The sequence below is a fragment of the Theropithecus gelada genome, chromosome 1, assembly GCF_003255815.1.
Source record: "Theropithecus gelada isolate Dixy chromosome 1, Tgel_1.0, whole genome shotgun sequence".
Lineage (NCBI taxonomy): Eukaryota > Metazoa > Chordata > Mammalia > Primates > Cercopithecidae > Theropithecus > Theropithecus gelada.
This window is the reverse complement of record NC_037668.1, coordinates 147,108,370-147,132,725: the sequence shown is the minus strand read 5'-3', so window position 1 is coordinate 147,132,725 and position 24,356 is coordinate 147,108,370. Positions and strand designations below refer to the sequence as shown.

Genomic DNA, 24,356 nt, shown 5'->3' with positions numbered 1-24,356 from the left:
GTGACTTGTCTGGCACTATGTTAAATGCTGTGAATATAGCAGCGAACAAAAACTAAGTCCCTGCTCTCATAAACCTTCCATTATGGTGAGAGGAGCCAGACAATTAGCAAATGAGTAAGTAAGTAAGTAAGCAGGCATGTACATAAACACATATACAATCAGATAGTGCTAAGTGCTTATAGGGAGGGTGCTATTTCAGATAGGCTAGTTAGAAAAGGTCTGATAAGGGAACATCAGAGAGAGGTGACAACGTGCTAGCAGCCCTCGCTGGCTCTGGGCACCTTCTTGGCCTGGGATTCCACTCGAGGCTCTCAAGGAACCCTTCAGCCCACCACTGCACTGTGGAAGCCCCTCTCTGGGCTGGCCGAGGCTGGAGCCAGCTCCCTCCGCTTGCAGGGGCCATGTGGAATGAGAGGTGCGGCCAGGAACCTGTGCTCACTGCCTTCACATGGTTCTCGCAGGCCAGCGCCAGTTCCAGGTGAGCATGGACTCGGGGGACCCAACACTAGGAGCAGCAGGCTGATGCCGTGCACCAGGAAGTGAGGGGCTTAGCACCTGGGCCAGAAGCTGCGGAGGGTGCACCGGGTCCCCCAGCACTGCTGGCCTGCCTGCTCCACACTTGAATTCTTGCCAGGTCTCAGTTGCCTCCAGGCAGGGCAAGGCTCAGGACCTGCAGCCCGCCATGCTCGAATCCCCCACCCCGTGGGCTCCCACACAGCCTGAGTCTCCCCTATGGGTGCCACTCCCTGCTCCACAGCACCCAGTCCCATCAACTGCCCAAGGGCTGAGGAGTGCGGGCATGCCATGTGGGACTAGTGGGCACCTCCGCTGGCAGCCCCTGCATGAGATCCACTAGCTGAAGCCAACTGGGCTCCTGAGTTGGGTGGGGAGAACTTTTATATCTAGCTAGAGGATTGTAAACGCACCAATCAGCACTCTGTCTAAATGGACCAGTCAGCTCTCTGTAAAATGGACCAAACAGCAAGATGTAGGTGGGGTCCGATAAGGGAATAAAAGCAGGCTGCCCCAGCAAGAGTGGCAACCCGCTCTGTGGAAGCTTGCTTTGTTCTTTGGCTCTTTGCAATAAATCTTGCTGCTGCTTATTCTTTGGTTCCGCACTGCCTTTATGAGCTGTAATACCGTGAAGGTCTGCAGCTTCACTCCTGAAGCCAGCGAGACCAGGAACCCACCAGAAGGAGGAAACTCTGGACACATCTGAACATCTGAAGGAACAAACTGCAGACACACTATCTTTAAGAACTGTAACACTCAACGGGAGGGTCTGCGGCTTCATTCTTGAAGTTAGTGGGACCAAGAATCCACAAATTTCGGACACATTAGGACAGAAACCTGGAGATAAGGGAGTAAAACATGTGTCTCTCTGGAGAAAGAAGCTTCTGTAGTAGCAGGCGAAATAGACAGGATCTGCATGGCTTGTTTGAGAAACAGCATGTGAAAGATTCCATGGATGACAAAATGAGACAGGGTAGCTCAGAGGCCTGGTGCAATAGTCCAGGTGTTGTACTTGAAACATTAGGGGTTTGGTTTAGGTCCTACTGCTGGCCTTGCCACACAGCCAATCACTGAGATGTCGATTATTGCCAAGGAAGAAGACTTTAATTGGGTGCTGCAGCAGAGGAAATGAGAACTCAGTCTCAAATCCGTCTCCATGATGGACTAAAACTAGGGCTTCTAGCCGGGAAGAAATGTAACAATGTGCAAGAAAACAGGAACTATGGAAGGGCAAGAAGCAATCATGATGAATGAGGGGTCCAGCATCTCACTGTTTTCATGTGGTGATCTGGTGAGCCTCAGTTTTTTCATACTTTTTTAGAGAAACCTGAAGGCCCTTTCCTGAGGAAGGAACTCAGACAAAACAAATGTTTAAAGCTTTAACACCAGAAAGGTCAATTTCCTTTTTTTTTTTTTTTTAATTTTTTTAAGTTTGGAGGTACCATTGCAGGTTTGTTACATAGGTAAACTTCTGTCATGGAGGTTGGTTGTGCAGATTAGTTCATCACCTAGGTATTAAGCCTAGTATGCATTAGTCGTTTTTTTTTTTATCCTCTCCCTCCTCCCACCCTCTAACCTCCAAAAAACCCCAGTGTATGTTGTTCCCTTCTGCGTCCTTCTGAGAACCCTCAGTATTTGGTTTTCTGTTCCTGTTAGTTTGCTAAGGATAATGACCTCCAGGTCCATCCATGTCCCTGCAAAGGATATGATCTCATTCTTTTTTTTTTTTTTCTTTGAGACGGAGTCTCGCTGTGTCGCCCAGGCTGGAGTGCAGTGGCCCGATCTCTGCTCACTGCAAGTTCCGCCTCACAGGTTCACACCATTCTCCTGCCTCAACCTACTGAGTAGCTAGGACTACAGGCACCCGCCACCACGTCCAGCTAATTTTTCATATTTTTAGTAGAGACGGGGTTTCACCATGTTCGCCAGGATGGTCTCGATCTCCTGACCTCGTGATTTGCCCGTCTCGGCCTCCCAAGGTGCTGGGATTACAGGTGTGAGCCACTGTGCCTGGCCGATCTCATTCTTTTTTTTTTTTTTATGGCTGCATAGTATTTCATGGTGTATATGTACCACATTTTTCTTTATCCAGTCTATTATTAATGGGTCTTTAGGTTGATTTCATGTCTTTGATATTGTAAATAGTGCTGTAATAAACATATGTGTATAATATGGTTTGGCTCTGTGTCCCCACTAAAGTCTCATCTTGAATTGTAATCCCCACATGTTGGGGAGGGATCTTGTGGGAGGTGATTAGGTCATAGGGGTGGTCCCCTCATGCTGTCCTCATGATAGTGAGTGAGCTCTCATGAGAGCTGATGGTTTTATCAGGGACTTTTTCCCCTTTTCTCAGTACTTCTCTCTCCTGCCACCATGTGAAGGAGGATGTGTTTGCTTCCTCTTCCACCATGACTGTAAGTTTCCCTGCAGAACTGTGAGTCAATTCAACCTCTTTCATTTATAAATTAAGCAGTCTTAGGAAGTTCTTTCTAGTAGTGTGGGAATGGACTAATACAGTAAACTGGTACCACAGAGAGTGGGGCACTGCTGTAAAGATACCCAAAAATGTTGAGGTGACTATGGAACTGGGTAACAGACAGAGACTGGAAGAGTTTGATGGGCTCAGAAGAAGACAGGTAAATGTGGGAAACTTTGGAACTTCCTGGAGACTTGTTGAATGGTGGTTTTGACCAAAATGCTGATAGTGATATGGACAATGAATTCCAGGCTGAGGAGTTCTCAGATGGAAATGAGGAACTTGTTGGGAATTGGAGTAAATGTCACTCTTGTTACGCAAAGAGACTCGTGGCATTTTGCCCCTGCCCTAGAGATCTGTGGGACTTTGAACTTGAGAGAGATGATTTAGGGTATCTGGCAGAATAAATTTCTCAGCAGCAAAGTGTTCAAGAGGAAGTAGAGCAAAAAAAGTTTGGAAAATCTGCAGCCTGGGGATGCAATAGAAAAGAAAACCCCATTGTATGGGTAGAAATTCAAGCCAACTGTAGAAATTTGCATAAATTATGAGGAGGAGCCAAATGTTAATCACCAAGACAACAGGAAAATATATCCAGGGCATGTCAGAGACCTTGATGGCAGCTCCTTCCATCACAGTCCAGAGGCCTAGGAGGAAAAAATGCCTTCCTGGGTTGGACCCAGGGACCCCTGCTGTATGCAGCCTTGGGACATGGTGCCCTGTGTCCCAGGTGCTTTAGCTTCAGCTGTGGCTACAAGGGGCCAAGGTTCATCTCAGGCTATTGCTTCAGAGGGTGCAAGCCACAAGCCTGGGTGGTTTGCACAAGGGGTTGGGCCTGAAGGTACACAGAAATCAAGAATTGAGGTTTGGGAACTTCCACCTAAATTTCAGAGTATATATGGGATGTCCAGTCAGAATTTTGCTGCAGGGGAGGAGCCCTCATGGAGAACCTCTGCTAGGGCAGTGTGGTAGGGAAATGTGGGGTCACAGGTCCCATACAGAGTCCCCACTGGGGTACTGCCTAGTGGAGCTGTGAGAAGAGGACCCCCATCCTCCAGACCCCAGAACAGTAGGTCCACCAACAGCTTGCTTCATGAGCCTGGAAAACCCACAGACAATGCCAGCCCATGAAAGCAGCCAGGAAGGGGGCTGTACCCTGCAAAGCCTTAGGACGAGAGCTGTGCAAGGCTGTGGGAACCCACCTCTTCCATCAGCATGACCTGGATGTAAGACATGGAGTCAAAGTAGATCGTTTTGGAACTTTAAGGTTTAATGACCGCTCTATTGGATTTTGGACTTGCATGGGACCTGTAGCCTCTTTGTTTTGGCCGATTTCTCCCATTTGGAATGGATGTATTTACCCAATGCCTGTACCCTCATTGTATCTAGGAAGTAACTAACTTGCTTTTGATTTTATAGCCTTATAGGCAGAAGGGACTTGCCTTGTCTCAATGAGACTGTGGACTTAGACTTTTGGGTTAATGCTGAAATCAGTTAAAACTTTGGGGAACTGTTGGCATAATTGTGTCTGTTCTCATGTTGCTATAAAGAACTGCCTGTGACTGGGTAATTTATAAAGGAAAAAAGTTTAATCGACTCTTAGTCCCACAGGGGCTCAGGAAACTTACAATCATGGCAGAAGGGGAAGCAAACATGTTCTTCTTCACGTGGCGGTGAGAGAGAAGTGCCGAACAAAGGGGGAAAAGCCCTTGATAAAACCATGAGATCTTGTGAGAACTCACTTACTATCATAAGAAGAGCATGAGGGAACCATCCCATAATCTAATCACTTCCCATGAGTTCCCTCCCCAATATGTGGGGATTACAATTTGGATTACAATTCAAGATGGGATTTCAGTGGGGACACAGAGCCAGACCATATCATTCTGCCTCTGGTCCCTCCCAAATCTTACCTTTCTCACATTTCAAAACACAATTATGCCAACAATTCCCCAGCATAATAAAGTGCACAATAAATGTAATGTGCTTGATTCATGCTGAAACCATCGCCTGCCGGCACTCCCTCAACCCACCCCCTACAGTTTGTGGAAAAATTGTCTTCCACAAAACCAGTCCCTAGTGCCAAAAAGGTTGGGAGACTGCTGATCTATGGGACTATTGGGTTGGTTTCAGTGTGGGGTGCTGGTGACTAGCACCAGAGTGGGAGCAGTCAACACGCCAGGGTATTATCAGTGGTTGTCTCTGAGTGTTAAGATTATGGTCTATTTTTCTGCTTCTTTATATATTTTTAGTCTTTGCACATTTTCTACAAAGAATAAATTACTTGTGTAATCACAGGAAACAAATACTACCTCTTACCCTCTCCCCTACCAAAGTCTGGCATAATTGAAAAATGAATGCTTAGAGAAAGGAGGTCACCCAAGATCAGACTTCAGAATTCAAATTTAATAAGATCTACTTGTGATTCATGATAGAGTCTGTCAAACATTTTCAACAAATTTTAGCAACAAGTTTGAGTGCTGCAAGAGATAATGAAAAGTGAAAAGATGGTGAGGGAGACAAAACAAAACAAAATTGGCAAAGAAAAAGATGACATTTTAAATAGCAACATGAACACTCTTCCTTAGGACTAACCTACTGTGTGATAAAATGATTTTTAATTGAAAAGTTCTTTTTGAGAAACTTTTTAAAAAGTCTAGTATAAAAATATGGAACATATAAGAATTTAACTAATGCCTTGCGTTTAAAGTGCATTATAACTGTATAAGGAATTTTTACACGAAAATTTGGGAGAACAAGAGAGAACATAGTGTAATAATGTGACTAAACTTGTTACTGAGCCATTTTACAAATTCTGGAATATAAAGGACAAGGTAGAGTATGTTCCAAGGCAGGCAGTGGTCATGCATTGCTTGGCTTTAGGCCCTATTAGGGATTTTGATGTTTCTCCTAAAAACCAGTGGAAAACCACTGAAGTCTTTTAAGGAAGAAGTAGCTTAAATAGGCCCGAGTTTCAAAAGATTCACATTTTTTTTTCTAAACAGGGGTCATATCAGAAATATATGTTTGATGAAATTAACTAGAGAACAAGAAGTATATACTCAAAAATGCAAATACTACAATATATAGGACAGCGTAAGTACATTTTCATTTGAAAATGAATTGTATGAGTCCCAGAAGTTACAAGATTACACTGGAAAGAATGAGTGATCATAAAGTAAAAATATTTACGATTGAACTGACCACTTATGGAACTAACCCACGCTGCACTCTCTCTTCCCCACAGAGTGACCCTGGTTTCTGTCTCTATCTTCTCTGTCCCATCTCTGTCCATCTTATGCTGTCTGTCTCTCATTGACTGTTGGTGGTTGACAATACCATGCAAACACAGAGGGAAATTACATCTCTTACAAAATATGAAGGATTTCATACAGACAATAAAGGTGATGTTGGAAACTGCTTCACCAATCTTGGTCATTAACCGTGAGGATCTGTGAGAGTTTAACCAGCACAGTCATCACTGTGGCTGACTCAGCAACTTTTTTCCACTACCAATGATTAACCTAAGCCGATGATGGTAGTCCTGTTCCTTTTACCACTTATTTATTTAAGAATGAGTTAAGTTAAGCAGACATTAAAAGCAGGCCATAACAGAGGGTCTCTTTTTGAGATTTTCAAGATTGGAAAATTCTGCTTTGATGCTAAGAGGCAGAATAAAACCCAGAAAGATTCATTCAATCTGACTTATTAATATTTGGGAGAGGTCAGTTTATTCTGCTCAGTTCAATTAAAATCAAATAACTTTAGTGGATAGGAATTATTCAAATGTTTGTAATACTAGGATCTATTACTCTAGGCAAGCCATACCTAAGTAATCTATACAGTTAGGGGCAGGCTAATTTGGGGCAGCAGGAAATAGTCAACTAAAATAGAGCAGAGACAGAGGAAAATACCACTGGGAGGGCCGCTCACATGTCTCAGGGCAGACATGAAAAGGTAGGCAAGTGTTTCTCTTTCTTTTGGCAAGCATTTTATAGGAAAAATTCTACAAAGCTAGGAGACTCCCTGGTAAAGCTAAGCCCATTTAGAAGGGGAGGGAAGGAAGAAAACAATGCAAAAAGTCAGAGCTCAGTATTGACAAGGAATCATTTCATTGCATGTGATTGATGACTGAAGGTTCGCCCCTGCTTTTTGATTCCTGTTTGCTGATTTCCCATTTTATTTACCCATAATCCACTCATTACCCTGATAAACCATGGAAGCAGTGGTCCACAAATCTGTGTTAGTTACTCTGTTCTCTCTGCAGTCTCTCAGAGGTACCTGCTAACACAGCTTTAAAGATCCCCTGTAAATCAAAATTAGCCAGGCTTGGTGGCACATGCCCGTAGTCCCAGCTACTCGGGAGGCTGAGGCAGGAGAATTGCTTGAACCCAAGAGGTGGAGGTTGCAGTAAGCCGATATCGTGCCACTGCACTGCAGCCTGGGTGACAGAGCGAGACTCCATCTCAAAAAAAAAAAAAAAAAAAAAAATCCCCTGTAAGTTAATAACTTCCACTTTCTATCTCTTGCCTTGAACGTCCATATTCCTTCTCCCTACAGATAATCTACCTTGAAAGAATTTGCCACCAACTCATTGAATGGGTCAGTTTAATAAAATCATTGACTCCTAATAATCTTTGCCACTGCAGTGTTCCTGGGCACTAGGCTGGTGCCTCTTAACTCTGGCTGCATGGTAGAAATGTGTGAGGTGTGTGAGGAGTTTTTTTTTAAAGGACCAATATCATGTCAACTTGAAGAGACTAGAATTTAATTGGTCTGGGTTGGTTATTTGGTTATTTTTTTTATTTTTTTATTTTTTTTGACAGAGTCTCGCTCTGTCGCCCAGGCTGGAGTGCAGTGGCACTATCTCAGCTCACTGCAAGCTCCACCTTTCGGGTTCACACCATTCCCCTGACTCAGCCTCCAGAGTAGCTGGGACTACAGGTGCCTGCCACCATGCCCAGCTAGTTTTTTTTTTTTTTTTTGTATTTTTAGTAGAGACGGGGTTTCACTGTGTTAGCCAGGATGGTCTCAATCTCCTGACCTCACGATCCACCTGCCTCAGCCTCCCAAAGTGCTGGGATTATAGGCATGAGCCACTCTGCCTGGACTGTTTTGTAATTTTATTGTACAGCTAGGGTTAAGACAACCTAACTAAGCCCTGGGTTTTGGCTGCTCTTCTACACGGCTTTGTTCACTGTTCTCTGTGCATTTCTTCAGTCCTCTCTCCTTTGCTTCCACTGCACAACCACAAAGCAAGATGGTGATCCTCTTACTCTCAACATTTGTGTAGAATCTTTTACAGAGTTAGGCTGTTTTTCTCCTATAGCTCTATCTAGTTGATACACAACAGGAAGTTGTCTTCAAGCATACTTTCTATCGAGGCATTATTCTATCCAGAATTCTGTATTGAATTCTGAATGTCTACTTTAAATAAATACAATTAAGATAACAGAACTCAAGGTTACCAACTCATTGACCTTTACAGGTCCTTTCCCATTTCTCTTTAGAAATTGGTCTGTTTTCTGTAGATTTCAAGTAGACTGACACTCTCCATCTTTTTTTTTTTTTTTGAGACAGAGTCTCATTCTGGCTTTCAGGCTGGAGCACACTGGCACGATCTTGGCTTACTGCAACCTCTGCCTCCCGGGTTCAAGTGATTCTCCCACCTCAGCATCTCCAGCAGCTGGGATTTATAGGCGCCTGCCACCACACTGGTCTAATTTTTTTTTTTTTTTTTTTTAGTAGAGACGGGGTTTCACCATGTTGGCCAGGCTGGCCTCGAACTTCAAATGTCAAGTGAACCACCCACCTAGGCCTCCCAAAGGACTGAGATTACAGATGTGAGCCACTGTGCCTAGCTTCTCCACATTCTTTATATCATTTGTTCCTCCTGTCTTCAATCATCATCCTTTCTATTTTCCTTTCCTTATTGTTAATTTTTTATATTTTAGTTGCATTCTCCTTAACTAACATAATTTGTTTCTAGTCACTCCTTAGATAACTCTACTTAATTCAGAGAGTTATTCTGTACTCACATGTCTTTCTTTTTTACTTTTTTAATTGTTTATTTGTGGTTTTTGACATCTTAATGGCATTTTTGAGCTTCTCAAAAGTGAGTGTGGTTTTAACTACCTCTTATAACCAGTAAGTGTTCTGTATACATAAAGCACTCAATAAATGGCTAATTAATATCCAGTTTTCTGTTGGTACAATACTTAAATCTTTTCTGCCTGAGCCAAGTCCAAGATATAACTCTCTTATCTACTATAGTGACTGGCCTGCATAGCCATCTGTCTAAACCCTGAGACTGAAATTCTTTAATGTGGAGATCTCTATCTGAAGACAGGAGTATGACTTGATGATGATCAAAAATACTACCCTCACTGAACACACAAGCCTTTGGTTGGCAGCCAAAGGCAATTATGTGTAAAATCTGAAGCTATTTGTAATTCTGAGTTTCATGTCTTTAATGCTTTCTCCAAGAGCCACCCTATTTTCAAGGAATTAGCAACAGGATAGCCATTGGCTGCCATAGATGTTTAGTGATTCATAGATCTTTTGCATTGTTTGAAAATATGCATTTTCTGGCAGGGTGTGGTGGCTCAAGCCTGTAATCCCAGCACTTTGGGAGGCCAAAGTGGGCAGATTATCTGAGGTCAGGACCAACTTGGCCTACATGGTGAAACCCTGTCTCTACTAAAAATACAAAAATTAGCTGGGCATGGTGGCACGCATGTCATCCCAGCTACTCGGGAGGCTGAGGCAGGAGAATTGCTTGAGACAGAGGTTGCAGTGAGCTGAGATTGTGCCACTGCATTCCAGACTGGCCGACAGAGTGAGACACTGTTTCAATAAAAAAGAAAAAGAAAGAAAGAAATTATGCATTTTCCCTGCACACCTAAATTGGAATTGACTGATCTACACTAACCATATGTAATAGGCACATGGTTCTTTGTATGAGTCTGGCCTATACACAGTGCAGCATGGTATTATGTACTAACTTTTTTTTTTTTTTACTTGTTTTAAGTCTATATGTAACTTCTTGAGGATAGAGAAGATTCTATCTTCTAGAGATAGCATGGTACAGGGAGAGACTTACCGCAACCTCTGCCTCCTGGGTTCAAGCTATTCTCCCACTTCAGCCTCTCCAGTAGCTGTGATTATAGGCACTGTACATAAGGATTTATGTACGCAAGACTGGTACAGCTGGTGATGGCTCAATTTTTGTGGCTTAGCTGATTGACTGGACCAATGAGAGCTGAAATTATCAAGGTACAGGAGGTGATGCTGAGTGGTCCTCAAGCTTTAATATGCTTAGAATCACCTGGAAAACTTTTGATTCAGAACTTTTGATTCAGTAGACCTGGGATTGGTGGGAGGATTTGCATTTCTTTTCTTTTCTCTTTTTTCTTTTTGAGACAGAGTTTTGCTCTGTCGCCAGGCTGGTGTGCAGTGGTGTGATCCTCAGCTCACTGCAACATCTGCCTCCCGGGTTGAAGTGACTCCCCTGACTCAGCCACCCAAGTAGCTGGGACTCCAGGTATGCTCCACCACACCTGGCTAATTTTTTGTATTTTAGTAGAAACGGGGTTTCACCATGTTGGCCAGGATGGATTGATCTCCTGCCCTCGTGATCTGCCCGCTTCGGCCTCCCAAAGTGCTGGGATTACAGGCGTGAGCCACCGCGCCCGGCCAGATTTGCATTCTAACAAGTTCTTAGGTTCTTCTGCTGCTTAGGTTCTTAGGTTCTTAAGTTCTGCTGCTGCTGCTCCAGGGATCACACTTTAAGAATCACTGCCCGGCCGAGACGGGCAGATCACGAGGTCAGGAGATCGAGACCATCCTGGCTAACACAGTGAAACCCCGTCTCTACTAAAAAAATACAAAAAACTAGCCGGGCGAGGTGGTGGGCGCCTGTAGTCCCAGCTGCTCGGAAGGCTGAGGCAGGAGTATGGCGTAAACCCGGGAGGCGGAGCTTGCAGTGAGCTGAGATCCGGCCACAGCACTCCAGCCTGGGCGACAGAGCGAGACTCCGTCTCAAAAAAAAAAAACAAACAAACAAACAAAAAAAAAAAACCTAAAAAGAATCACTGCCCACAACTGTACCAGGAATTTGGCTTGTCTTTTGGGAGATTGGCAGACAGAGCAGGATCTTGTGGAGTTGCAAGGGTCTGACAGCCTGACCATAATTTATTTCTAGAGAGTGGTGGTCCAACCTTCCTTTCGTATGTCCATGGGAGTGAACAAGCTGCTTTGTCTGTTTCATGAGCACTAAACATGAGCACTTTTATTAGTTCGTCTCTGAGTCATGTTTAACATACTTGATTACAATGTTAGGACAGAAACATTATGCTCAAAGCTCTAGGGATGCTTTCTTTCTTTCTTTTTTTTTTTTTTTTTGAGACGGAGTCTCGCTCTGTCGCCCAGGCTGGAGTGCAGTGGCCGGATCTCAGCTCACTGCAAGCTCCGCCTCCCGGGTTTACGCCATTCTCCTGCCTCAGCCTCCCGAGTAGCTGGGACTACAGGCGCCCGCCACCTCGCCCTGCTAGTTTTTTTGTATTTTTTTAAAGTAGAGACGGGGTTTCACCGGGTTAGCCAGGATGGTCTCGATATCCTGACCTCGTGATCTGCCCGTCTCGGCCTCCCAAAGTGCTGGGATTACAGGCTTGAGCCACCGCGCCCAGCCGGGATACTTTCAAATATGTGACCATTGAAAAGTACCAACCCAGTCAACAGGGTTAGGATTGCCCATCTCCTTAGTACTTGGACTGTTACCTGTGGGTCTTGAACATTTTTGTAGGATATAAAGGCAGAGGAGAGGAGGATGTTATAGAAAGACTAAAGACTTCTGGAGTCAGCAGCCGTGCGATCATGTTATTTAAACACTCTAAGACTCATTTTTCTCTTCTTAAAAGCAGTATATTGGCCAGGCGCGGTGGCTCATGCCTGTAATCCCAGCACTTTGGGAGGCCAAGGCAGGTGGATCATGAGGTCAGGAGTTCGAGAGCAGTCTGGCCAACCTGGTGAAATCCCATCTCTACTAAAAATACAAAAAGTAGTCGGGTGTGGTGGCGTGCACCTGTAATCCCAGCGTACCCAGGAGGCTGAGGCAGGAGAATTGCTTGAACCTGGGAGGTGGAGGTTGCAGTGAGCCAAGATCATGCCACTGCACTCCAGCCTGGGCAACACAGCAAGACTCCATCTCAAAAAAAACAAAAAGCAGTATGTTAATACTTCATGAAGAAGGTATAAGAATTAAAAGTGTATAAGATCCTTCCTTTTGTATGGAACACCCAATACTTCCTAATAAACGGTGACTAAGTTCCTGTGTTTATAACTTTGTCATGGAGTCCCTGTCTGCTCTGCAGAGACAGCTGGATGAGTTATGCATCTGAGAAGGCAGGGGTTGCTGCAAACTGTGGATTTTGGCAGACCCACTTAAAAGCAGATATAGGGAGGCTAGTGATTTGAACAATTGGTATATAAGTACTAGATGAGAGTCTCCATGATACAGAAACTATGGCTCATGTAAGTGTTTTTTGCTTTTTACTGTTGACAGGGTAAGCCTTGGACAGGAATTGGGAGTCTTCCAGATTTGTCTTAATGCTCCTGACCTCTCCATTCTATGGCTCCTTTCTCCCAGTGTCTATCTCCCTATCAAATCTTACTCTCTGAAAGCTTTTTGCTCTCCTAACCTCAACATGGTGAGATTGACTCTTACCATAAGCTCCTACTATGTGTGTCATATCCTTCAGGTGTACTGAGGTGGAAATAGACCGGGTGGAGAACCACTGTTTTTGCATTTTCAATGTTAATCCTTATTGCTAACTGGGAATTGAAAGGCTGTTTCTTCTACTGAGGGAACCTCAGATACCAGCAAGCAGGTAAGAAAGACTAAAGTGCCTTAGATAGCTGCCACGTGTAAATAAGATTGACCCTGTGTTCAAACTGAAGCTATGTTCCGTCATTCTAATATGGACACATAGCATCAGAAAAATCAAAATACATACACGCTACACACAACTTCCATTTGAAGCCAGTTTTTCTCATAGGAAAATACTACAGGGGCAATCTCCAACCAGCCTCTTTTACTAAAACATAGCATTTTGTTAGAATAAAAATGCTCTTAGAGCCTCTGTTAAAGGAAATAACTCTTTTGTTTTCATGATTTGAACCTCAGAAACTGAGAACACCTCGGGAAAGAAAAAGGACCCCTTCAGCTCTGCTGTGATTCTGCAGTGCGGCTCCAGCATGTCTAGGGGTTTCAAACCTGATGCTAAGACCGTCAGTCCCGCGATAAGGAGGAAGCTTAAAACAGCAGGAACAAAGGAGAGCTTATACAGTCCATAGAATATGAAGTGATGACAAGCACAGCAAAACGAAGTTGAGAGTGAAAAGGAAATTGCACAAGAGGGCAGGATAAAGAAATCCTAAATATCCCTAGTTTCGGTTTCTAGGAGGGGAAAAAATTCAAAGAATATTCCTACCTTTCAAAGGTATTTGTTCAAATGCAATGGCCTCCACTTAGTCTACCAGAGTTCTTTATCTCAGTTATCTAACTCTTTGGATTGCTCAAGTGAGCTGAAAATCTCAGAGGCTTTCCTCATGAGGTTCTCAAAAGATCCTGTTGCAGGCTTTAGAGGAAGATCATAGTTTTTAGTTTCGTTACCACTAGAATGGGTGACCAGGTGCTATGCCATTTCTTTTAGCTTTACAATAAAAAGGAGCTTCTTATACACTCTTTTCTCAGTAGCACTATGGCAAGAGATCCCCAGAAGGAGAGACAGAGGGAGCTGAACTGTATTTAGTAAATATGAACCACCTGGGATGTTTCTTTTAGATAACACACCCTCTCTTCAGAAAAAAAAAAAAAAAAAGTTCCACACTATATGCCGATAACATCCTCTATTCTCTGCTTAGTTTGATCATTATGGGTACTTTGGGAAAGCGTCTTATAGTTTGTAAGTGACAGAGCTACCAAGACCTATCTGTATCAGGTACCAAGCTAGATAGAAACTGTATATAATTCACTCATTACATTCTTGTAGAAACAGAATGTGATAGCTATTTTGGGGCCTGTTTTGAAGTGACAGAATTGAGGCAGAAAGAAGTTAATTTGTTTAGCCCATGCTCACAAATCCTGTAAGCAGCAGGATTCAGACTATGGTATGTAAGATTATAAACGCCTGCATTTCTCTGGTGGCCGTGAGATGTAGGCAACGTAATCAGCCAAGGAACAGAAAATTAGACACATGTTGAAATTTGGTAATGAATCATCTCCTGTCTCCCTCTAAATTCTAAACCAGATAGACAGTGGGATAAGATAAATGAATATCAGTTGTTTTTTTTTTTTTGTACTGGAAATAGCAGATTGAAAAACATGGCTTGGAAGAGAGGCTATAATTAGGTTTCCTAATTGCTTCCCCATGAGTTGAACCAATGTGCTCACCCAGCTGCAGACAGCACAGTAAAGAATACTGCAGGTTTTCCCCCTGCCCCAGTTTGCTTGCCCTGGGAAGGAGTGAAATTGGGACATGTTGGAATCTGTTGGAAGGGGCTGGTTACACTCCCGTTTCCTCCATTCTTGCCAGTGTTCAGTTCCTTCTTCCATTCTTGCCAATCTGATAATTTACTCTTTTGCTCTTAGGAAGTAAAGAATGGGTAGAAAGGACAAAACACCTTTCCCATTTTTTTCTTCTTTGGAATGAAATGGAATTTTTTCCCTTCCAAGGAAATATGAAGAGGTAGAGTTTAAATGTCTCCCTAAAAGTAATGAAACTGTCTTTTTAGAAGTTTTTGTTTTGAATTCGCAGAAAAGATTTGAAATGGTTTCTGGTTGAGCTGAATTGATTTTAACGCCTATAAACTTTGTGATCAGAGACAGTCCTTTAGCTTCCAAATTGCAAAATTAATGTTGGCTCCTCTGCTTAAAGTCAGATAACTCTACCCTTTGGGTAAGCAAGTGAAACACCCAGTCATTTTGGTGGAGAAAAGCAGTGAAGCCAATTGTTTAACCGGATTGGCCAAAAAATAAATGAGAGTGATAGATTTCAGATGCAAGCCATATGCTTCTGTTCCAAGGGGGAAAAAAGAAACCAGTCAGAACATTTGGTGGAGAAGGAGGGCCTGAATGCTAATTTAGATGAGCAAAGGAACAGCAAAGGAGAAAGACATAGAAAGATGATATAACAGCTGCAGACAAATACGTAAGTTAAAGATGACGTTGATGCTGGTGAAGAATGTTGACTAATTTGGCCAAGTTTTTGATGCTGAGACAACATCAGAAGCAACTTTCACCTTGTTCAGGAATAAGCTCATGTGTTCAAGTTGCAAAGAACTTTGTGTGAGCCAGCAGCTCCATCTTTGCATTTAACACAAAGTTGCTTAATTGAGGGACAAGATGGTCAAGCTCTAGTTTGATGCTTTTTGAGGCACATTGTGGCCAACATTTAGATTACATAATGTGTTTTTCCTCTTGGAGCTGTGGTTTCCACTAGAAGAAGGTCAAGAGTGTGACTTTGGTATATTGTGAATAGTTTGGTGATACATCCCAGATTTGTCTAGTGAATTTTAACATTTTGTTGATTAATATTTACTGAGAGTTCTTCACCTGGTCCTAGTTATCCTGAACATTCTTTGACATGGTTATACTCTCTTTCATCTTGAAAACACATACATCAGTCAACCACATAAACAACTGGCCCTTTACTGGAATCAGATAAGAATTTTCATCCCAGGTCTGGCACTCACCTTTCTGTGAGCCTGGGGAAGTCACTTTATTCATTCTTTCAATAAATATTTATTAGGTACCTACATCTTTTCAGCACTGGAGATGATTGCTGCCTTCATGGACTCTAAGCTGAGTGGGGAAGGCAGACCATTAAGCAGGTCATTAAAACCAAGTGCCATAAGTGCTATTTTAGGGGACCTACAGGAAGGAGCCTATGGCAGTGCAGAGGAGATACATCTGTCTTAAAGGGTCAGAGAGAACTTTCCATGGTTTAAGCTGAGTCTGAAGAGGTTAAATAAATATTCGAGGAACAAGTGTTTTGCAAGAAAGGAACTGCGTTTTAGACAGGGAGACAACAGAGCTGCAAGCAGGGAACTTGAATTCAGAGAATTTCAGTTTGCTGAAAACATGATGTGTGAGGAAGGCCGGAGGGAGCCTGGAGAGGTTGGGGGGCAGAGATAAGAGAAATGTGGTGGGAAATAAGCCGGAAGAAGTAGGTAAGATCTTTGGTTTCTTTAAACACAAAATAGTAATAATAATGTCCACTACAGATACAAATCCTGACAATCAAAGGAGAAAATGTTCACAGAACAGTTTTGCAATCTACAAAGCACTGGACAAAGGCAAGATATTCTGACTGGGGTGTTGGCTGTAAACTGTGGTTCACTTTTCCAGTAGCAGGAGCAGTTCTGCACAGAGTTATGCTCTGATGATCTTTTTGACCAAAGTTGCAATGTGACAGGAATTTTTCGTGAAAACATAAATTGCAATAATATGGTGTATTTGTGTATTTGTTTTCTATTTCCTTATACATTTTTTTAAAGATGTCTCTATTACTTAATATTGGCAGTGCCTGGTATATATGGCCAAACAACATGAGAAACATTTCCCAGAACCCTGAAATCATATCATAGAGGCAATGATCGCACATAGAGGTGTTTTAAGTACTCCCTAGACAATCGCTGTCTGCTCTGTTGCCATCAATTCTAGGCCCTCTCAGTTGATAGCTGAATCAAGCTTAAGTTTTTTTTCTGTCTCAATTCATCCCTTCTTTCTGGTTTTGTTCTCAAGAATGAATTTTAGCAATGCATTGTGAGTAATTTTCTTCAGAAGAGCCAGCCAGTATTTCTCCTCTGTTGGTTAAACCCAAAGCCTGGGTTTTTGCACCCAGCTTGTGGCTCAGGTCACTGTGTAAATCTAGGATTCGTTATTTTCATATTTTTTTCCTCTGATAAGAGAGACTCAGGACAGATAAGTGTTAAGCCTATCTCAACGTTTTGCTCTGACTTCAAATGGATTTGCCATTTTCTAAGGAAAGGTATGTGTAGCTGGCGGATAGCTATAGTATGTGTACACACTTATAGTACGTGTGAACACTTATAACACTATAGCTTCTCATACTTTCAGTATCTGGTTTCCAAGCTGCCAAGTCTCTTGAACAGAGAAAGTGAGTGAAGTTTGAAGCCAGAGGGAAGATGCGAAGAGATTATTCGCTTTTCAACTCTGTTATTTACAATTCCTATATTTCTCTTAAGGATCCAGAAAGGGAAGTGTCTGACTAAAAGAACATTTTGCTTAGAACTGATACTTTGGCATTTGGTAATACTCACTTTTCTTGCTTTTTATTTTTTTAGATGGAGTCTCGCTCTGTTGCCCAGAATGGAGTGCAGTGGCGTGATCTTGGCTCACTGCAACCTCTGCCTCCTCTATTCAAGTGATTCTCCTGAGTCAGCCTCTGGAGTAGCTGGGACTTCAGACATGGGACACCATGCCCAGCTAATTTTTGTATTTTCAGTAGAGACAGGTTTCTCCACGTTGGTCAGGCTAGTCTCAAACTCCTGACTTCAGGTGATCCACTCGCCTTGGCCTCCCAAAGTGCTGGGATTACAGGAGTGAGCCACTGTGTCTGGTCAGTAAGACTTATCTTAACACATTTTTTGTTGCTGTTATTTCTGGCACAGACTTTTTTTGTTTATTATTTTTATTTTTATTATCTTTGGAATCACAAATGTCTCTTTAACTTTGAAGTGTTTTCCTTTATATCTGGAAGATGGGGGGCTCAGTGAGGTATCTGTGTTGGTGGAGATGTCTACATTGGAAGGCAAGTTGGGAAGAGTAATGCAGAACATGGAGAAGGCTACTTTGGGAAGTTGTGGGGGTTCAAATGATATATTTTCCTCTGTTGAGAAGTCTGGTTAGCTTTGGCGTTTGAGAACATCACTCTGGGAATGTGCGTGTGTCTTGTGTGGGAGCAAGAAGGAGGCCACACCAGTGGGATTAAAAAGAGGCTTTGAATTGTACCCCCACCACTGCACCAGAATTATTAGAAACTCAGTTCCCAGATATCCACTCAACCCTCGTTGGCAGGATCCCTGGGAGGCTCAGTTGTCCTTCTTGGAAGCCAGTAAAATTCTTTGTTGGTGGTTGTGGAGGCCAGCGTCTTATCAGCTGCTCAGTAGCGATAGCTGTTGCTTCTGTTGCCCTGGCTGCTGGACTTGGAGGCTTCCTGATTGCTAGTGACCCGGCCTGCCTGGTTGCGCCCCGTCCCTGCTGGGGCTGGTTTATGTGGCTCTGATGGTTATACATGCTGATGTCACTCCTCTCCTATGTGTTCCTCAAGTGCTCTTCACAGTGGAGCCAGGAGAACCTTACTGTTCTTTCTTTAATTCCCAGAATGGCCTCACGCTGTTTCTTGCAGCGCCCCCTAGTGTTGGCACACTTTCATTCAATTGTCTTTTCCATCTGTCTCTTGGCTCAAGTTCCTACAGATCAGGAATCACATAGGACTGTCCCATTTAGCAAATAAAAATAGAGAATGTCCAGTTAAATTTGAGTTTCAGATAAATAATGAAGAATTTTTTAGCATAAGTATGTCTCAAATGTTGCATGGGACATACTTATACTAAAACATTCTTCATTGGTTATCTAAAATTCAAATTGAATTGGGTGTCCTGTATTTTATCAATAAATACTAGATCCAAATTGGTGATCTTCTCATTTTCAAGCCCCTCATTACACTCAGAATATAGCTAGTGTAACAGATGACATATGGAAAAGAAAGAAATTGGCTCCTTTACTTAAGCAAATTTTAGTATACAAGTACTTTGAGCAATGCAGCTGTGGACCAGGGCTAAGTTAATATGCCTTTTAAGAAGCATGGTTTCCTTAAAGTTTAATATCCAAAAGCTAGCTCCATAGTATTATAGTTTGAATTTCCAAAAGCATGGACGTTGAGTTTGGCTTGCGAATAAAGCCTTAGGAATCGAATAACTTTTTATTTACATCAAATGAGTGACAGAATCTAATGATTCATACACCTGAATTGTGAAAAGTAAAAATATTTGCATATTGATTGGGTCATACAAGATCATTTTATGGGAAATGCAATGTGAGCAATTATTTCCCATTTTTTTAATGTAAAAATGTAATTCATTTTAGGCGGAAGGGACAGTATGGCTACATGGTGGCAACAGTTTAGTGAACAGATCCACAAACGCCTGTCAATAAAAACGAACAACTTCGCAAATGTCCATCAATGGGACAGTTTCGCATATGCGGATAGATAGATAGATACATAGATAGATAGACAGAATGAATAACATTCAGCCATCAAAAGAAAGGGGATTCTGATACATGCCATGACATGGATAAACCTTGAAGACATTATACGTGAAATAAGCCAAATACAAAAGGACAAATATCACATGATTTCACTTATATGTGTAAGATAAGGTATATTCTAGATAGGTACCTAGAATAGTTAAATTCGTAAAGACAGAAAGTAACATGGTGGTTGCCAGCGGCTAGGGGGATAGGAGAAATGAAAAGTTGTTTATTGATGTGAGTTTTTTTTTAATTGTTTTATTTATTTATTTATTTTTTAAGACAGAGTCTCGTTCTGTTGCCAGGCTGGAGTGCAATGGTGCGATTTTGGCTCACTGCAAACTCCGCCTCCTGGGGAGGAGCAATTGCTCCAGGAGCAGTTCTCCTGCCTCAGCCTCCTGAGTAGCTGGGACTACAGGTGCCACTATGCCTGGCTATTTTATTTTTTAAATTTTTTTTATTTTTAGTAGAGATGGGGTTTCACCATGTTGGCCAGGATAGTCTCGATCCCCTGATCTCATGATCCACCCTCCTCGGCCTCCCAAAGTGCTGGGATTACAGGTGTGAGCCACCTCACTCAGCCGACTTTTTATTTTTTGCACAATATAATGTATATATTTAACACCACCAAATTGTACACTTAAAGAAGGTTATGGTGGTAACCTGTATGTGTATTTTACCACAATTGAAAAATGAAAAAAAAAAAAACAAAAACAAAAGAAAACCCAGCTTCTTTATTTTTTTCTTCTCTAAAGCTGTCTAAAAGTATTATTAACTCATCCACTAAAAATTATTTGACTGGATAAATACATCAGATTACTCAATTAGTTAGAAAATTAATAGGACATTTTGAAAACAGGAACTATTCTATCTCTTTTTATTGGACATTTACCTCATCCTTCCCTTGGTTGTTGGATTTATCTCGTCTCAGCTTCAATAACTACAAACATGTTGCTTTAATAATTTGATTACAGATAGAGAAAAAGGGTTTATTTTCTTACTTACCCATCATTTTGACAAATTAGAGGAGTAAGGGAGATGTGTGGATTGTGTGGATAAGGATTTCTGACAGCACTGGGGAAAACAAATGTGACTAGCTATCTTAGTAGGAGCTGCACAAAATGCAGTTTTCTTTTGTGTTCCTTTTGTATTTCCTGGTTTTACTTACATGTGTTGTTCTTGCTATACAAAGTCAGAAGAATATTTAACTTCTAAATGGGGTACAGAAATAAATGAGAAAAGTCAGACTCCAAATATAACCATTTAGAGCAATGATAAAATGATATTTAAATTAATGAATACGTCATTTATTGTAATTGTTACAGATCAATATGCTACTCCCTTAAACAATGTCTTTAACATGATGTTAATGACTCCCTTTTAGTAAGTTGTTCTCCAGATAATTCTCACCTGATATTTTTCTCCAAGAGACAATTTCAGTACCCAGGAAGAAGCCTACATTTTGACACTTTTGCAGCCATAAGACTGGGCAGTTTTTTGGCTAACGCCATAATTTTAAGAAGTGGTTTTGCTTTTGTAAAAGTAACCTGGATTCTTCAAACAGCTGACAACTTTTGGTTTCTTGTGTAAAGTATTTAGGGAAGAAATGTGAAATGTTCAGTATAAAATATCTCAGTTCATATGATGAGGTGCTACTGGTTTAAGTAAAGTGGAGAATAAAATAGAGTCAGTGATTTACTCCGTTTACTCATTCATCCCATTCATTTATTCACTGGGCAGATATGAACCAAGGATTTACTATATCAGGTAGTATTTTGAATTTGATTTTGGTAGATGAGCAGTCAGGGATGCCTTTTGAATGGAGATACTGTGAAGTTTTGCCTCCCTGGTAGTTTTCTTTTTGGTATGAATTATCTAGATAATTGGGTAAAACTTCATATTAGCTTTGCCTGTATATTGAAGCAGATAGTCTGAGTCCTAACACTGAAATGATACTCCAGAACATTGAGAAGGAAGAAAGCAATGTTATCAATGCTTAAATGCCACGACATCCTGCCCACAAGAGGCTCTTGGCCATAGCTTACATTTTTCTGTCTCATTGCACACTCATGGGGATATTCTCAAGCCCTCTCCATGTGCGCTCTGCCTGAGTGCCAAACTCGCTGCTGGTCACTGATGTGATCCCACAGCCAGCAGCCTGGTTATCCTCCCCTTCATTTGAGCAGAAGAAGCTCTTCACCTTTTAGAACCCAATATTCACTCCCAGCTTTCCTACTTAAAAATTCCTTTATTATCCTTCCCATATTTTCTCTAAACAAACTTTCTCAGAATGCTGTTAAAATTCTAAAAGCGATGACAAAAACTATTGGTACAGGAAGGAGACAGAGCAAGGATATGTCCAGTGGGAGAAAAGTCAAACCATTGCATGGCCAATAAACAAAGGTGAGCGCTGGGAAGCCAACTGACCTGCTATGTGGTATGAATGAAAGAAACAAACCACTGTATTCCAGAAACAGGAAATAATGTCCGTTAAGAAATAACTGTTTCCCGTTTTGTTCCATCAGTAATAAAATGTCATCACGTGAGTTGTGATCAGTCTGTAAGTCTATCCACATGATACTTCAGTTTTTTTGTTATCTCTTTTTCTTTTTGTCGGCCTGGTCTTTGCCTGGGAGGACTTTATGGTTCCACTGGGAGAGAAAGGGAGAAAAAGTTCTTCTTGGTACTATTAAGCTTTTAAAGGACATTTGCTTTTTTTCTTTTCCTACAGACCACAACCAATTGCTGTTCCTTCCTGTTGAAAGAAACCCAGGCTGTACCTGCTCTTTCATCTCCTGTGTGGAAAACATCTATCGGCTGGAAGCGCTGAGACTTCATTTTCAAGGATTTTAGTTGTAAGCTGTTCAAGGTATAAGCTAAAATTTCAGGCAGAAGTAATTTTAGTAGTTAAGTCTGATTTTTACTTCCACCCTCTGTCCTCCAAGGCTATATGGGAAGCTTTCTGTGAGTGGATAAGCTCTTTAGCTAAGATGTAAACTTATGTTCCCTGGTATCTGATAAAGGTTCCTGGAGACTGACACTTTAAAAAAAGAAAAAGAAAAAAAGAAGAAAAAAAGAAAGTAAGAGAGGAAAAGAAGGAAAGGAGAAACTGAATCCAAAGGCTTACAAAGGGATTAGAAAACTGCACCCCAGATGGAAAATTTTATGGGCTCTGGAGAAAATGTATAAGTAGAATATCAGTATCATAAAATAACAGGAAATAGTGTAATCTACCTGATGGAGAAAATTGTCACTTTAAAAAACTATCCTAATTTCCTTCAAAATTGTTCTTGTTTTTGAGCCAATAAACTGCAGCTAAGCTCACCATGGGTCTTTCTTCTGCCAAACTCCTACTTGCCAACAGAACCTCTGTGTGTTTACAATTGAAACTTTTCCATTCTATTTTTTTCTAATTAAAATAAAGCCACCCAGAGGCAGACAGAAATCATACAATACGGAAAGAAAATTGCTAATGATCTGGGTAAATTATGACTCAGAAGTTTAGAGGAAAATTAGAGTGCATATTAGAGCAAAGAACTCAAAACAAATTTGGGGTCAACCCAAAGAAATGTATAAGGGGGAAATCCTATGTTTTCCTTTAATAAGTAATAATAATAACACAGTTAGTTTTAACTATGTGCGTGGTAGAAGATAAATCAGCAGATGAATGCCTAAGGTACTTACTCTGGGGAAATGTGATAGTCATGTAATTTTTGCTTTGTTGTTTTTTTTTTTTCTCCCCCTTCAACTGCTAGGATAGATTATATGACTTAGTAAACTATTGCTGAGCATATGAGGAAAAATTTGTTTGGTTGCTTAGACCAAGTATTATTAGGATTAATTTCCTGTTATCTATGCAGATTATTCTGACTGTGATAATTATGGCATTCCCAAAGGTAATGGTTTGAATTGATTTCATAATCCATGGTCTAAACACACACACGCATACAAACACATACACACACACACACGCACCCGATTCAACAACATGAAGGTTGGCCAGGCCTTGTGCTAAGTGCAGTGGAGAATAGGAACAAGATGAAATAGAATTCAAAGATATAAATACAAATGCAAAAAGTAATTCAAGGTAGAAAGTGATAAATGTCGGCCGGGTGTGATAGCTCACGCCTGTAATCCCAGCACTTTGGGAGGCCAAGGTGGGCAGATCACGAGGTCAGGAGATCGAGACCATCCTGGCTAACACAGTGAAAACCCATCTCTACTAAAAATACAAAAAAGTAGCCGGGCGTGGTGGCAGGCACCTGTAGTCCCAGCTACTCAGGAGGCTGAGGCAGGAGAAAGGTGTGAACCCAGGAGGTGGAGCTTGCAGTGAGCCAAGATCACACCACTGCACTCCAGCCTGGGTGACAGAGCGAGACTCTCTCTCAAAAAAAAGAGAAAAAAGAAAAAAAAAGGAAGTGACAAATGTCACAGATATGGGCAGATAAAATATGAGAGTTTGAAGGATGGAGGGATGATTTAGACGCGATGAGGTCCAATAGAGTCTTCTTAAAGAAATAGTATTTACAATGCACCATTAAGATTTGACAGGATTGAGACATGATCTTGAATAGGTTTGCATAAATTTTCAATAGAACACTGCACATTTATTGACACATTTGCTCATTTAATAAATGTTTATGCTACTGCAGGTATTCTAGGTTCTGGGGGTGGAGCATAGAACCAAAGAGTCAAATATTCTCCATCAAGATGATATTTTGTTAGGGTGGAGTGGTGGTATTTGAACATTTTATTTTCTTCAAACATTTGTTGACTTTAAACTACTGGTATTTGCTGCAAATGGAGCAAGGTTGTTTTTCCAACTAATCAGTTTGAACTTCTTAGAAGATTTTAGAGTAGGTGTCAGGGAAAATGCTGAGATAAAGTTCAAATATGCACAAATAAAACTTCAAGCAAAAATTATAGAAGTACTTAAATTTCCTAAATAAACAATAAGAAAAAAGCACATGGATTGTGTACAGTCTGTCAATAAATTGAGGAGAAATGAAGATGATAGTGGTTAAGAACCCTTTA

The 24,356-nt window shown here is 41.5% G+C and overlaps 1 long non-coding RNA gene across 1 annotated transcript; it reads left to right on the top strand.

Annotated features, from left to right (window-relative positions):
* The first annotated feature begins 5,990 nt into the window (after positions 1–5,990).
* On the top strand, positions 5,991–22,646 carry LOC112613151. The gene is made up of 3 exons (XR_003116923.1): positions 5,991–6,082; positions 19,628–19,740; positions 22,054–22,646. It is a non-coding gene; the product is annotated as an uncharacterized LOC112613151 (long non-coding RNA).
* The last annotated feature ends 1,710 nt before the right edge of the window (positions 22,647–24,356 follow it).